General features: G+C 37.1%; 1 long non-coding RNA gene across 8 annotated transcripts in view; it reads left to right on the top strand.

Annotated features, from left to right (window-relative positions):
• The window catches only part of LOC146403381 (uncharacterized), a 479,111-nt gene that overhangs the window by 19,212 nt on the left and 447,038 nt on the right, over window positions 1-12,861 (top strand). The window contains exon 1 of one of the 8 annotated variants that reach the window (XR_014803748.1): window positions 6,687-7,126. The exons of 6 other annotated variants lie outside the window; for them this stretch is intronic. This is a non-coding gene — a long non-coding RNA (uncharacterized LOC146403381). Of the gene's footprint in view, window positions 1-6,686; window positions 7,127-12,861 lie in introns of those variants that run through there. One more of the 8 variants, XR_014803751.1, reaches the window with a different exon arrangement.

Here is a 12,861-nt window from a genome sequence, read left to right on the forward strand (position 1 = left end):
AAGAATTATTCCAGACTTATCTTTCCTGAATTTTGGATAGCTTGGCTTCCTTATTAACATCTTTTATTTTGTTAATAAAAGTTTTATTTCAGTTGTGTTTTCATTTTTATATGTAACAGTGTCTGCTCACAAGATGTTAGTTGCTTTGAATTTCTTGGAAGGAAGGGGATAAATACATTTCAGGTAGTGTTGTTATTACTTTTCATTACAGATAAAATTAAAAGGTAGCCAGATGTGGAACCAGTATATGAAGTCTTAATAAGGATATGGGAATTACGGTTGGATCCCTAAGGAAACCTAATCACATAATCTTAAATGTAGTTCATAAGTTAAAAGGCAGAAACCTCATTATGCTAGAGAGTGCTATTTTAAAAATAAAAAAAAATTAAGATTCCCTTTATATATATATACAAGTGATCTTTCCATTACTAAGTAAAGGACATACACTGTCTCTCAAAAAAAAACGAAAACCAAAAAAACGAAAAACAAAACTGTGTGGAGTTCTTGCCATGGTACAGTGGTTAAGAATCTGACTGTAGTAGCTTGGGTTTCTGCAGAGGCTCACATTTGATCCCTGGCTGGGGTAGTGGGTTAAAAGGATCTGGGATTTTTGCAGTTGTGGCATAGGTCACAGTTGTGGTTTGGATGTAGTCTCTGTCCTAGGAACTTCCGTATGCTGCATGTGTGGCCATTAAAAAAAATGTTGTGGAGTTCCTGTCGTGGCTCAGTGATTAACAAATCCGACTAGGAACCATGAGGTTGCGGGTTTGATCCCTGGCCTTGCTCAGTGGGTTAAGGATCTGGCATTGCCGTGAGCTGTGGTGTAGGTTGCGGACGCAGCTCAGATCCTGTGTTGCCGTGGCTCTGGCGTAGGCTGGTGGCTACAGCTCTGATTCGACCCCTAGCCTGGGAACCTCCATATGCCGCGGGAGCGGCCCAAGAAATGGCAAAAAGACAAAAAAGAAAATAAATAAATAAAATAAAATGAATATTGTGCCTTGAAATCTTCAGATGATTCCATCCATATTTGCTTTTTATTGTCTTTATAACCATTTGCATACTGTTCTTAATAGGAATTTAAAATATACAGTGTTGTTATATTTGACTATGATTAACTATTATTCATTCATTTAAAATATTTTTAATGTGAGTCTGTTCTTTGTCACATATGACAAACATTGAGTAATGGAGTTACCATGGGCAGTGAAAGAGATTTGGCCCTTGCACTTACAGAGTTTCCAATCCACTGAGAAGGACAGAGGTTAATCAGCCAGACATGCTGGAGAGATATTCTCTTCTCTAGTGTAATTGTAACTTGTAGCTGAAATTGTTAATTTAAAAAAAGAAAAACAAAAAACAAAACTGCTAGGAGTTCCTGTCGTGGTGCAGTGGAAATGAATCCGACTAGCAACCATGAGGTTGTGGGTTTGATCCCTGGCCTTGCTCAATGGGTTAAGGATCTGGCATTGCTGTGAGCTGTGGTGTAGGTCACAGATGAGGCTTGGATCTGATGTTGCTGTGGCTGTGGCATAGGGCAGCAGCTCTAGCTCCATTAGACCCCTAGCCTGAGAACTTCCATGTGCCATGGGTGCGGCCCTAAAAAGACAAAAAGATAAAAACAAACAAGCAAACAAAAACTGCTAAAGCATAGTATTTTAGGGACATGACATCATCCTTAAATATTTTAGGATTTTAAACAATGTATTTATGAATTTGTTTATTGATGTTTCATTGTTTATCCATATTTAACAATTTGGCAATTAATTGATGTATAGTCAGGGCTTTTAGCAGTGGGTCTCCTGAGTGGTAACCCTCATTATCTTCTTAGGTAAGTCACACCAAAAATATGTATTCTACGGCTTATACTTTTGATTTGCCAAAAATGACTGGAGAGCTTAAAGGCTTTTGACCAGCAGTGTAAGTAGTGTAAGTGCAGAATTTGTCTAGTTTCCTGATTTTTATTCCCATTTTATGACTCTATTTGACATCTGATTTTGTGGTTTTCGAAAATGAAATTTACCTTTGTTCTTTCCAAAGCAGTCAATCTCGTGTCACTAACAACATCCTTTTTGCCCTTACATTGTATTACTTATGCAAAATTTAATTAATTTACCCAAGTACGGTAACAAATAGAAATGGCATAAACAGACTTGGGATCAAGCAGATAGGTAAAGCAGTTCGAGTGGGAGTGTGTGGTGTGCTAGAGTTGCCTTTTTGCCATTCAGGTGCCATGTAGTGACTGGAGTAGTCTAAATAAGAAACATTGTCCTTGTCCCCAAAACTATTCATTCTACCATTTTTTCAGGGCCTTATCCTGCTACAAGTCTAAACAAGTCCTTGAAATAATTGTGGAAAAGCAGAATCCAAATTCATCACAGGTATAAATCTTTTCACTACCCAGAAAGACCTGGAATGGTGTTTTCTATAGCACACTTTGCTTACCATTTTCTCCTTTCACATTTGTATTTATATTCATGATTTCAGCACATCACGTTTTCAAGACAATAGAAAAAAAAAGGAGAAGTCATGCTTTTAAGCTTGTACCATGCCATTGAATTTCTTTGAAAGGACAACAAGTGTGTTTATTTTATCACTGTGAGTCTAAAAATTAACCGTGAAACATCATTCTCTACTTCTAAACTATGTGTAACAAAGAAATGCTTTATTGCAACTTCATCAATAATTCAAATGCAACTTAAAAGAAAGTAGGGCAGCATAAGAAAAAAAAAGCACACTTGTTCCATAATTGAGTCGATTAAATAGTATTGAATCTTATTGTCATATTCATATTGATGAAACAACTTCCATAACTACAAAGAGTCTAATAAGAAATAAGACCTTAGAATTATGAGACAATGTCATAGGCATTTCTGTATTTTTTTCTGTTGTAAAAGACAAATAGTGAAAGCAAGCTTTTACTTGTGTATGATAATGAACGAACAGCTTTTGAAAGGTCTCTTATTGGGATTTTAGTAGTTTTCAAGGCTGTGCAGTAATAACCCAAGCTATTTTGGAACTGTGCATACATTAGTGTTCTGGTGCTGCATGATACAATAATGTGTGAAAAAGTGTACGATCACACCTTGTTTAAATTTGCAGTTTTTGTGCATAATCCCAATGAGCTCTTGTCAGGTTTTGACTGTATATAGGAGAAAAAAAGTTTATAGAGGTCTAAGATTGGGGTTGGATTTAAATATATGACTATGAAAATAAGAATTTTTTAAAATTGTACTTTTTTAAAGATCAAAAGAGTTCAGTTTATATGTAACATTTTGCAAAACAGCCTATGGTTAGTTTGGCCCAGGAGAAGCTTCAGAATGTGCATAAATAACCATCTGAATGATAATGTATATATATCTGCTCTCTTTTGTATTTGCAAAATATGAGCGAAAAGTACAGAGTTTGATTTTTAAAGACAATGATCACACTATATGCATTCATATTAATGTTGTTTTTCAGATTTGTCACCCAGAGAAGCAAAACCCTGATTCCATTGATGCCCTTGTTCAAAACATTTTGGAAAACTTCCTCTCAGAATTGTCTTTTGAATCATTTGCAAGCTTGACTAAAACATCCATCTCATTACTTTCTATTCGCATTTTATACCAAGATTCATCATGCTTTTTTTTTTTTATTCACCAGAGTTGGCTATAAATGTCTCTCTGAAGTGATGAAAATGGCTAAAATTGACTTTCAAATTATGAAATTTGTCACCATTGAGGATATTTAGAAATGTGTATGCATGTGTGTGGTACAGACTTGGAAAGCAGTTTCAAAAGGAGATGGAAATACTGTGAGTAATGGCTGAGCTTTAGGGTGAGTGAGTGGTATTCTAAGGTAACCACTTTGAAGGGAAAGTACATTTGGATGACATGGTGTGTTTGTTTAAAAACCAGTCACATTACTTTTTAATGACACTGTATATTAGTTTTTATAGCATATACAAAGAGAAATGCAAATATGTCTTTTGGAATGCAAGGCCAAAATGTCTTACACAATTAGTAGCATATTTTATTAGTAAGACAATTAAAGGATTAAGCAACTAACATGTTAATCCTGTGTAGGCAGATTCTTCAGATAATGGTCTTTACATGGGATATCTCTGTATAATTTTATTTTAGTTAAATACTGTCATTTAATGTCTGATTTGTAAGTATGTGTTTCCATTGGCATCTTGGGTTAATGTGTACTTCATTTCATGTCATTTGAAGGTACTAGTTGATAACATTTGACATTTTTGTTTCAGTTGACCTCTTCCTATAAGTAATTGACCCAGTTGTTAGAACTATTATTGCTTATTTTTTAACTATCAGTAAAGAAACACAAATAGTTACATGTGCTTGAAATGTAGAGTCATTGAAGTCTAAGTATTTTCTTAGTTTAGAGGAAATATGTGGTCATTCAGTACAATTCACAGAATGTTTATGTGTGGAATGATTTACGAATAAAATGAAAATCAAGTAGTAATCCAGAATGTTCACCATTTACCTCCAGTTTGAACATCTTTATTGTGCTCTTTCTTAAATGGGTAGGAAGTAAAAGAAATGATTTCCAGAGAGACTCAGTTGAGTAGTTTTTATTTTCTGAGCATTAGAGTTGGTATTAGTTCTGGAGTTCCCACTGTGGTGTAGTGGGTAAAGAATCTGACTGCACTGGCTCAGGTCACTACTCAGGAGTGGGTTTGATCCCCAGCCCAGTGCAGTGGGTTAAAGGATCTGGCTCAGATTCAGTCCCCGGCGTGGGACCTTCCATATGCTGTAGGTGCAGCCATTAAAAAAAAAAAAAAAAAAAAAAAATTGGTATTAGTGCTGTCTAATAGAAGGAGAGCAAACAATTCAAATATAATTTTGCTGGGTTGGTTTTTGTGACCTTGTAAGATTAGTAAAGTAGAAACCCAAGGATTTCAGACACTTTAGGACAACGTTCTGAGGTAGGGGATGACAAATTACAAGTCATAGGCAGAGCTTTTATTTTGTGAATAAAGATTTATTGCAACACAGCTATGGTCCTCCATTTACATATTATCCATGGCTACTTTCAAGCCATAAGAACAGATTTGACTAGTTGTGGCAGAGACTATACAGTTCACAATACTTAAATATTTACCATGTAGTCCTTTAAGAAAGAAATTATTGGGCCTGTAAGATAAAAGAGCACAAGTTGGACCTGACATCCCCATCTCTATGAAAAATCCAAAGCATTTAGAGAGCCTCTTTGGAAATTAGAAGCAGCATATAACATATTTGGAAACATGGATTTCATCCATTTGTCAGAAGATATAAAAAGATTCAAGGAGCTCAGAACAAGAGTGGGCACTAGAGCAGGTCTGAGCTGCCGTCAGTGCAAACTGTTCTGCCTCTTGGGTCACAAGATGAGGCAGAAGGTCTAAAGGTAGTTTCAGACTTCAGCTTTGGGTGTTAACAATAGGAATGAAATGGCTGTAATTTACGAATGCTCTGGATAGCCCTTTGAAAATGGATAGATTTAAGTGCAAACTCGTATTCGAACATGAAGATCTGGTGTATACTTTTGCACCGCTTTTCAGTGTGGCTAACATTCTTCGGAGACAATAAAGACTTCTTGTTTAAGATGGTATTTAATTTGTGTGGACTAATTTGTCATCGTGATTCTTTTATCCTGGTTAACTATGTTCATGTTTCTTTTCTTTTTTTTTTTCTGGTTTTGCTGTACTAGATGAGTTTTCTTTTCCTGAATGCCTTTACCCTTGACTGTTCTAAAAAACTTAAAGCACGAAGTTTCTGCAGGAATTATTCCAGACTAATAACTACTTCTTCATGTTAAACACTTTAGTTTGTGTCAATGAAATTGGGTGCTATTTAGTTCCTTTTCTTCACAGAGGGAACAGTTTGGGGGGACTAAATCAAACTGGACATGTAATACACCTTTGGTTCCTTGGTAACGTTATTTTACCTTTTACCTGTTAGGGATTTTTGACAACACATGTCATACTTGAAATTCCATTGAAGGAAAGCATAACATTGTTCGTTTGCAATATAATCATTCATTGACAATTTCTAAAATCTATAATAGATTAGAAAATAAAATCCCAGCAGCTTTTTGTTCCCCATTAAGAAATATACAGAAAGCTTATGTTATAAATCTGTTGTGGTGCTTCTTACCAAAAGTTAGGAGTTTTATTCTTATAGGAGTTAGGCTAGTAAGCAGTGTTTATATAATCCTGATAAACATTTCTCCGTGACTGAGTTTTGAGTGAAAAACTTTCTTTCCTAAAATGATCTAAGTGAAAAACAAAAACAAAACACAGGGCCTGTCCTCTGACTATGCATCGTGTGTGTGTGTGTGTGTGTGTGTGTGTGTGTTCAGATCCACCTTAATACCAACTAATGCCAACATCTGGCAAAGAGATGGAGATCTGGGAATTTGTTGCTTGAAACCCTGGGACAAAGTGTTCTGCTCTGACCAGCAAACATAGCTGTGGACTTGAACTGGAATCTTCAGGGGCAGAAATGTCTTAAATGTCTGGAAAATTGGCCTGTTGAGTCACCATGAAGGCACTAAAACAAAACTAATTTTAAGCAGGTCAAAGTTCAGTGATTCCCTCTGGAATTCAAACTTTTTAAAAGAGTCTCATGTTTAAGTGAAAAGGGTCAAAGTTGATGCACTGTTACAATGTTTTGAATGCTTTCCCTTCAGAACAGCCACCCAAGCTGGGATTAGCATGAGGAACTGCAAGGCTGGCACTTCAGCGTCTGGGTTAAAAATATTTTAAATCAGTAAACGCAGTCAGTACAGAGAGATCCCTGGGAGCCTTTCTATTCAAAAATGTGTGAGCTCAGGGCAGCGACTGCAGTGTAATTTAGGGCAGTGTATGCTTCATAGCTTTGGAGAATATTGCTTCCTGCTAATGTTCCATCGGAGGATGGTAGGATAGTAGTAATTTTAGAAGGTGGTATTCCTGTTTGTCTTACATTGAAAACTTCAGAATAAATAAAAGGACACATCAACTGAACAAGCAATGTAACTATGGAAAAGTACCAATGAATCTAAATTTGAATTGAACAGATACAAAATCAGCACGGTTGTAGGAATATTTTTAAGGCGGAAGCTACGGCGAAAGCAACTTCCCCGGGAATGAACTGCACAGGTATGACTGGCGTGTGACAGAGACCCTGTAGAAACTTTCAGGAAAGTGCCTTGTGCCCCTTGAGATGCTTTAACTCTGACCAGATGTCATGCCTTTGGGTCTCTGAAGGGAGGAATTATTTTAGAAAAGGGAAACGGGAGATTTAATTTCGGTAACTGGCATTCAGATGATATCTAGCTATCTTGAGGAGTCAAGGAGTTAGCAAGGCAGAATTCCTTGAACAAGATTGTTTTGGGACCGTATTGTAGAGTGCCCCCCTCCCCCGAAGTGTGTGATTCCAGCACTTTTGGTGTTAAAATGTTAGACACTGCAGCTTAATGCGATTGACGAGTATTTTGTCAGTCTGAAGATCTTGCGATTGACTCGAATGAGGCCTAAACAACATTCTTTGACATTAAAAAGAGCCTACCATTTTATGGGTTGTGTCTAGGGAAGGGAGAGGAACATTTATTCTGCCTTCACATTTTGAGACTTAGCTAAAAACTCTCTTCAGCTATGAAATTTGGCTGGTCTCCATCGTCTACTCAACTTCCTATAAAACTTGGGTCGTTCTTATTAGCTGTTTTCTTTTTCCGTGATACCAGTTGCGGAATAACTCTATTGCTCTTCATGTGTGTACCTGTGGTACTCACTTTGAAGAAGCTTTACTTATTTAGTTATTTATTCAGTACATAACTGTTGTTACAATTTGAGGAATTATATTTTGCATTGTTTACCATGTCTCAAGAGATGGGAACTCAGTCATGTCTGGTTATTTTAATGAGATAAGCCAGTCTCAACGTGATAATTTTTTACCAAAACACAGAATAGAAATACATGAGGACGAAGGGAAAGCCAAGTTACTGTACGACATGATGACCAGCTCTGGTGAAATTTTTAATTAGAAACTGACCTGAGTTGGGCAAGAAAGATGACATGTCATCCATGTTCTTTGTGTTTCTTTCACTAAAATAGGTTGATAAAAAGTGGTCTTTGATTTGGACCCTTGAGTTCAGTTATGTTTATGATTATTAACTTTATGAATGCTGCTTATTTTAGTGTAGTGATACAGAAAGAAGATTAAGAGAATCAAGTATTACACAGGTTAAATTAGGAAAGTAAAATGATAAATGTTTTCAAGAACTGGTATTAGGGTTATAATGCAGGAGTAGTTTTAGGGTTAAGTTCTTAGATTTCTCTGAATCTTAATGATGGACCCGCAATTTAAACTTGAGCAGGAAATTTACAAAATGAAATTTATTTACTATGAGAACTATGTGAAGAAATAGAAACATCAGTGTATTTAATATTCTAATTTATTATTTTGACATGACTGGTTAACAGTTTTATCACAGATGACCTTGAAAAAGATAGTTGTGGCTCTGAACTTCTGCCCCTCTACGTGTTTTTGCAGAGGAGAACTTTTGAAGAGGAGAGTCGTAAATCTGTCTGATGGTAAAATATCGTGATCTCTTTTCGTTTCCCTATATCTCCCGGCTCTGTCAGCTGTTAAACTTGTGCTAGCCAACTGCTGGCTCTCCATGCTGTGCTGAGTCTTTTGTTTAACTGGCATTTCTCCTGGCTTCTCCGCTTAAACTAGCTATCAGAACCCTCTAGGTCAACCAGATAGTTTGCCTTATCACAAGCTCACCTGAACCATCTTCTGAGGTAGGGCCTGTGATTTCATGACAAATAGTCACCTCAGTGGGGAGCTGCAGAGCTCACCTCTATCTTCCAAGGGTTAACAGTAACCTGTAATAATAATTTGGTGACACAAAATGCTTCTTTTTATGCATTACCTATTTCCAGAGGCCTAATTTAGGTTTGTATCAAAATGGATATCACAAACAGTACAGCTGCCTGCTGAGAAGCAAAGTGCTACTGAGAGACTTTCTGTTATTCTTTTGGTGGCATCTGGGGGAGGGGCTGAAGAAACACTGGGGGGAGGGAAGCAATTGTCTGTCATTTATAGTGTCGCCGGGACAAGCCTTGGTGGAGAGTGGTTTTAAAAGGCAGAATAGCTTTATGGAATTGTTATATCAGGAACTGAACTTTGTTCTGTTGCACTGCACAGGAGGCACATTTTAGAACGGGGACAACAGCAGAAGTAGTTATAGCAGATACCTTATTTTTCTGTATGATTTTCATACTTCATGCTCTAGCAGCAGTGACAGTGCTTACCCAGGTGTAAATACCAACAATAATACAGTGCTGAGAAAGTTTTAAATTTCAAGTGTCCATTGAAAGTCTTAATTCCTCATCACAGAACCCCTGGCTGTGCTAGAGTCAGTGCAGTTGGAAAAGCAGAATCAACGCCAGTGTGTCCCATCTTTAACCTTTTCCCCTGTTTTTAAATTGCTGAGAACCTACCCTAAACATGTGAGACTGTTCCATTGTCTTAGTTCTTCAAGCAAACAGATTTATCATAATTTTTCTAACTATACCCAGGAGTATTTGTACTTTAAATAGACACTTATGAAGGGTTGTTTTTCATAAATGTTTAGAGTTTCTGGCTGTGCTGGTAGTGAGAGATGGAAAGATATGGCAGTGTTATTTCTCAGAAGGGGTCTTCCAGGGTGCCCTCAATTTGCACCATGTAGGTGAAATTACCATTACAGCGAAGCCCTGAGCTAATTTTAGCCCAAATATGGGATGGTAAGTGATCTGTGTTCTAGAATTCAGCGATGGAGGCATTGATGCATTTCCATGCTTTAGGCTCTGCAGCAGCTTTCAGCTTCGGCCTTTGCCTTGACTGTGCCTGGTCCTCGTACCTGGAAAAGGGATGGGAAAACCACAGAGAGCTGGGCAGATTGTCAAGAACTCCATCCTTGAACTTTAACTCTGGCTCCCACTGCAACATTTTGCTCTTGCATGTTTTCTGAGAGTGCAGGGTTTTTCTTGGCCTGCTGCTTCCCCAAGTGGCCAGCCCTCGCCTCTTCTCTGTGCTGTACCCTGGGGATGTGTTCTCAGAATGCCCGTTTCCCACCCGCCCCTGGGAGCCCCGTGAAGGAGCAGCTGTCCTCGCTTTCCCACTCCTACTCTGAGGGGAGGCTTGGGTGCACAGGCTTCTGTCACATACTTCATTTGTGCATCTCAGGCACAGATTGCTCAGCTCTGCATTTTGGCTCAGTGAGCACGTTGATCATGTTCGCATAGGTGCTCACCTTGGGGTATACTCATGTCGGGATAATCGATATGGTTTTTCTTTTCAAGGACTCAGTTTTTAAGAGCATGTAATGGCTATTAAAAACATTAATTTTTTTCATGGGCTGCAAGAACATATTCATGGCATTCTTTTTTGATTCTTTAAAGAGCTATGTAAAAACTAGATCTTTAAGGTGTTTCTACCTTAAAGACTGCTTTCAGACACATTATATCTGTTTCCTTATTTAATGGACCATAATTCATTTTGTAAATGTTACTCTTTCAAAGCAGAAGGACTTTCTACCATCATGGTCTGAGAGTTTGGTCACTTTTCTTAGGGATTGCTCAGATCTTCCTTGTAATAGCAGCCCCCTGAAGAAAACCAGAGAAAAGAAATAACACCAAACCTTCAACAGCAGCTTTTGTCCCATTTAAATTGCAATGGATAATTTTGAAAAACTGTAAGTGGGGTGATGATGTAAGGTGGACTTTTAACTCTCTTTTCAAAGTTTCTTCCAATTTTTGTGCTTGTTTCAAAGCCTTTACCTAGAATGAGAGTGCATTCATGTAGTTTAATGTCCTTTGTTTTCATGGTATTGTTTTTTATAATGATTGGTGGGTAGAAATGTGCCAGGGCTTTGGGATCTGAGCCTCCTTTGGACCCCATAGGATGTCAATGGACTCATTAGGATTTAGCCAAGTTTTATGCATTATTCATAATATACATTCACAGCGTGTGCACTAACGACCGTCTCCTGTGTCTGCTTAGTCAGAACCATTTGCATGCTGTATTATGGAACCATAATACAGAATGCATTTAGCCACATTTTCTGTATTATCCTTAATACATATTGTCATCATATTCTGTTATGGGGTGTGTGGTGAATGTGTTTAAACAATAGCATGCACTTGTGCATTATGATTCCATAAAAACAAATGTATAATAAAAGTCTTGATGGAGGTAATTATTGCATATGTGCAATAATAGTTTCTAAAAAAGCCTTCATATTATTTCTAGTTTGCTTTTATTGTTTGATTATCTAGTTATTTGTTTTATGTTGTTTTATGCCTGTTGGACTGATGTCCTGAAAATTTTAATTTTGAAAACAACATACCTTCTTTATCCCTCTCATATCTTTCCTCATTAGTTTTCCTAAATGAGTATTTAAAAATATAATATTTAAAAGAGACTCGATGATTAGGAAAAGCATGTTTCCTAGTTACCAATTAAAATCTGTAGGGTATTTGTTATAAAGAGCCTGTGTTCCATGTAGCCGCAAGAACTGTTATGTATGTGAGAAATTAGCATCAAATTATTAACATCAAATTATCTTTCTTACGTAGGATAGAGAGGTTCTGAGTTCTAAAGTTAACAGGACTGTCATTTATTTAAGGAACTGGCACTTTTATCTTTGTATTTTGGACATTTTGCTTGCAAAATGGAAATGACCACTGTTTTTTTTTTTTTTTTTTTTTTTTTATTAAATTTTATTTTCCCACTGTACAGCAAGGGGGTCAGGTTATCCTTACATGTATACATTACAATTACAGTTTTTCCCCCACCATTTCTTCTGTTGCAACATGAGTATCTAGACATAGTTCTCAATGCTATTCAGCGGGATCTCCTTGTAAATCTATTCTACGTTGTGACTGATAAGCCCAAGCTCCCGATCCCTCCCACTCCCTCCCCCTCCCATCAGGCAACCACAAGTCTCTTCTCCAAGTCCATGATTGATTTTCTTTTCTGAGGAGATGTTCATTTGTGCTGGATATTAGATTCCAGTTATAAGTGATGTCATATGGTATTTGTCTTTGTCTTTCTGGCTCATTTCACTCAGTATGAGATTCTCTAGTTCCATCCATGTTGCTGCAAATGGCATGATGTCATCCTTTTTTATGGCTGAGTAGTATTCCATCGTGTATATATACCACATCTTCCGAATCCAATCCTCTGTCGATGGACATTTGGATTGTTTCCATGTCCTGGCTATTGTGAATAGTGCTGCAATGAACATGCGGGTGCATGTGTCTCTTTTAAGTAGAGCTTTGTCCGGATAGATGCCCAAGAGGACCACTGTTTTAATAGCAGTAGGTTATCAGATTATGTCTTTTAAATTTTTTTTTAGTTTGGATCAGAAATTCAAAAATCTAGAAATACACCTGTGTCACAGGTGTGACGATAACATTACTTAAAACTCTAAATGATAATTTGTTGAAATGTTATGCTATGATGGAAATCTTAGGTGCAGAATATGGTAAAAGGATTCACTGAAATTATACCTTTTCTTCTGAGGGGGTTACTGGTGGTATTTCAATAGTTGGAATCATCTTATTTTGGTTAGTGACTAGTAAACTCACTTTAGAAAAGTTCACTTTGAGAACCCTTCAGGTCATTTAATGTCCTCCAAATCTAGTACCTTTACACATGACCACTTCTTTTTTTCATTATGGAACCCTTTATAACAACAGATTTAGTGTCAGAAGCATGTGAAAGATGGTAGCTTTAGTTTGAAGGGCCGTTAGTCTATTTACTGATAATGTTACCTTTATCAGTAATCTCTTTACTTCGCAATCAATCTTATGAACTCTGTTTTACTAGACGTTATTGATGA

The sequence above is a fragment of the Sus scrofa genome, chromosome 5 (assembly GCF_054392235.1).
Source record: "Sus scrofa isolate SSC_HxYL_T2T_F1_AM1 chromosome 5, Sscrofa_HxYL_maternal_Yorkshire_Landrace_v2.0, whole genome shotgun sequence".
Taxonomy (NCBI): domain Eukaryota; kingdom Metazoa; phylum Chordata; class Mammalia; order Artiodactyla; family Suidae; genus Sus; species Sus scrofa.